This window comes from Eurypyga helias, unplaced genomic scaffold (assembly GCF_000690775.1).
Source record: "Eurypyga helias isolate BGI_N326 unplaced genomic scaffold, ASM69077v1 scaffold16182, whole genome shotgun sequence".
NCBI lineage: Eukaryota > Metazoa > Chordata > Aves > Eurypygiformes > Eurypygidae > Eurypyga > Eurypyga helias.
The window spans coordinates 6,185-10,156 of NW_010238039.1; positions in this window are offsets into that span (position 1 = coordinate 6,185).

Here is a 3,972-nt window from a genome sequence, read left to right on the forward strand (position 1 = left end):
AAATAGTAAATGGCTTTGCTTATTTACATGATAATTATTTTTTTTTTGCTTTGATTTGTGTCAAGCTATTTTTGGATGAGGATTGGAATTTGATTAAGATGCAGAAAGCCAGCATTTTAATTCTTCTTTTTATTAGATAATGAGCTACACAGTAGCTGTTCAGGATATACAAGACAAGTTGATCAAAACCGATTAAGCAAGGAAAGGACGTATTATCTGTAGGTAGTGAATTGAATTGTTTCTTTTGGTCTTAGGAGATTTTAGAGCTAATAGATCTCAGCCTTACAAATCTCATTTATACTGAGACTAAAAAAGAAAATCTAGTCTTCCTTGGTTTTCTAACTTGCTATGAATTTCGTAGTGCTGGTCAGAACATTAGTTACGGAATCAAAAACATAATAATAACAAATCAATTCCAGAGAACCTCCTAGAACTTCCAGAAAAGGCTGCAAATTGTTGGGAAAGGAGCTTTTTGACTTCAACAAACTTCTCTTTGGCTTTGTACTGATGACTTGCCTCACTTTGCTAGTGTGAGATTAGGCCTTTAATACACTATATCAAAGTTTCATGTGAGTTTTCCAAACAGCCTCACTTTCTAAAAGAAAGATCCATTTCTTTTAAAGGCTAAAACCACAACTGGAACGCAGGACTTCCCCCACCTGGCCTTGCCACACAACAGGTCACAAAAGGAGCCCGAGTGTAACACCTCCCTGGCTGTTAGAGGGGTTGCCCGGTGAGTTTCTTATAGGTGAGGGGCTGCAGCGCTGTCTTGGGGAGAGGCAGAAGAGAGAAGTGGCTGCAGGCCAATGCCTCTCGCATCTCCTAAGCAACCACTAAAATAGATGAACAGTCTTTTCATAATGGCATCGTGATAAAACGATTTGGCAAAACGAGAATATAATTTCCTGTTGACTATTAAGGCTCCACAAATGATCTTTAGTCACTGAGCACAGTGGATCTGTGTTCTGCAATAAACAGCGCGTATGAAATAACCCCCTTTATTACTGCAACATGAACCAAGAGTATCCCAGATTTCTCGGCCAGCCTGTGTGCACTGAATCAGGACCTGCTATTTATTTTTTTCCCTGATCTTTTAGGGTTTGTGCCTTTAAAATTTCTCTGTACACTAATGAAGGATGTTGCTATTTTGGTACTGGTTTACACTGAAAGCGGAGGTTCTTACAATGAATCCCCTGACTCCAGGATTTAGGACTTTAAGGCAGTTGCTATGTATGACAATAATACTGCAACCCAGAAAACCCAATGCATATGAAACCGACTTATTTCCTATGACAAGGGCCACCCCCAACTGACTCTTTCAGGTTTTTTAGTGATATTTGAGTTATTCAAGTTGTGTTCTGTGATATATTGAAGTGCAACAGTGCAGGGTCCTGCTTACCGTGTCCTATAGACACTGTCTGCTAGGGCTCAGACTGAAATACAGCCTTTCCTTACGCACCAGTTTCTCCTTTTCACCTTATTTGCCTGTTGCAAAACTTGAATTGCTCCCTGTACTCTCCTCTCATCCACACAATATCTGCCTAAGACCGCTGTCCTACAATGCCTGTCAATTGGTGCTGTGTGTCCACAGAGTTAAAATATTATCTACTTATTTCTCCCCCAGCCGCCGTTTTCCTGCCAGTGTGTGTTCTCCTAAGCCATTCTTAAAAGTTGGTTCCAAGTTGCAAACACTTGGTATTGATGCAAAAAAAAGATGCTACGTAACTACAACTCAAACCATTGGATTCGTCCCAGCATCTCTGAAATTTGCCAGGGAACTGTGCATACGTGGTGATCAGTGGAGTGAGCGCCTGACATTCTGGCACTGGGGGCACATCCACAGGAGATTTACACCCTTTTCTCAGGCAGGAGCAAGCAGATGCCTGCATGGTTTGGGCAAATACTTTTTTAGCTGAATTTTCTCTTGCCCTAAATTTTGCTCTGATTCTGGTACTTGGCACCATCCTTTCCGGTTGGGGTCTTTTTTTTTTTTTTTTTTTTCTGGGTGAGTTCTGACCTCTCTAATGCTTATGGGCCTAAAGGAAAACCCAAACCAGATCCAACTGAAGGATGTTCCCGGAACGTCCCTCAGGGATACACATGTCCTTTTCTGGCTAGAAAGGGTTTGGCTCAGGAGGCCAAAAGAAGCAACAAAGTTGGAACTAAAGGTAACGGAACAAATCAGTTTTGGATGCAGATCTGCAATTTCCAGGCTCTCATCATTTAGGCTGCTGTGGACCAGGCAGAGACCTCTCTGTCTTAAAGAAATCCCTATTTTCTCTCTTCTCTCTGTCTGGCTTTTTTTCCTTCCACTTCTTTTTGTTTGTTTGTTTTTGGTTTTGTTTGGTTTTGGTTTGGTTTTTATTTGGTTTTTGTTTGTTTTTCCTGTTGGCTCCATTTGTTTAAAACAAGCACAAGTCATCTTAATGTGGTTCTTGTTCTGCTCACAGGTAGGGCTGGGGCTGCTTTATTGTTTTCCTCCCCTTACAGTGCTGAGGTGGTAGAAATCAGTAGCCGAGCACCGCAAGAGCACAGAAAAGAAGGAGGGGGTGAGTGAGAAGGGCATCTGCCTGCACCTGTAACCCTATATGTACATGACCAGCTTCTGCTGCAATCAGGGCAGATAGCACAGGCTTTCCAGGAACAACCTGCTGCTGAAACACGCTCTGGCAGGAATACCGGATTAGAAGTGAGGGAGAACAGAGAGCAGATCTTACATTGCTCCTTGCCACCCTGGTTTGTTGCCCCCTGGCATTCTCCCCCGTGTCTTCTGACACCTCATCAAAGACAGACCCCTGGGCACGGCACAGTGCTCCTAGCATGGGGAGGAAGGCCGTGCTGGAGGCCGAGGCACGGGGGACAATTGCTTCCCATTTCCCAGTACAGTATGTTACAAAGGGCCGTTGCATAGCTTGGCCTCCTGACAGTTGCGTTTGCGAGAGCGTTGGCCCCTTTCCAAGCAATTCTTTCAGGTCTCATTGTTTGGTAGGAAACAAACAAGGGGAACAGCACTGGGTGGGCACACAAGAAGAGGGGCTAAATATAGCAGGGCAGCATTAGGGAGCCAGGCTTCTTGGCCAAAGCTTACGTTAAAGATAACGAAACCTCCCTGCTAGGCTAGAGAAAAGACACCAGTTCTGCTAGAGGCATCCCAGTTACACAGGACAGGGCTCTCTAGGTGTCTAAATCACACTGGCCAGCGACGACGATGCTCCACTAGCCGTGAAAGTTGAAAGCAGCCTGTTAGGCTGTGTAAGCAATTGCAAAGCACAGAGAGAATAGTACTGGTTGCAGCCTGAGGTCTTCTGAGTGCTTTCTGCTATAATTCACACCCAATATAACTTCAGCGTGAGTCAGGAAATAATCTGAACTACAGATTTAGACAAGGAGGTGTCAGAGTGAAGGCAAGCCAAGCCCTTTCGATCTGTGATGGAAAGAAGACAACTTTGTGCCACCTTTGCCTGGAGGTGTTGAGACTCAGTAGGATTCAAACTAAATAATGTTGGTGACAGCACTGCAGGGCTGGTGACATTTCTGAAAGCAGTGGTGAAGAGAAAGCCGGTGTGTCGAAGAAGCTTAAAAAATCCTCCACAACCTGGCCCATCCACACAAAAAACCACATCCCACAAGGACGGCCAGGGCGCAGGTAAGGAAAAGTTAAAGGAGAAACGCGGCTTTCCCTAGGGGACTGTACAGAAGGCTCTAATATCATACACCCTGAGAGAGGGGACACTCAAATCTCAGGCAGCAGAAAAAAACCCACACAGCTGATTTCCCTGCTCAGTTCCTTGAGCACTGGAGAGCACAGTAGAAAGGCAAGTTGTTTTTCCACATAACCTAGGCACACGCCTGACCATGAAGAGGGATGTGGTGCAAGGCAGGAAGAGAAAGCCTTGAAGGGAGAGGAGATACAGTCAGCCTTGCAGAGAAGACAATAGGAGATCCTTTGTGCAGACCCACCAGTGCTTTCCC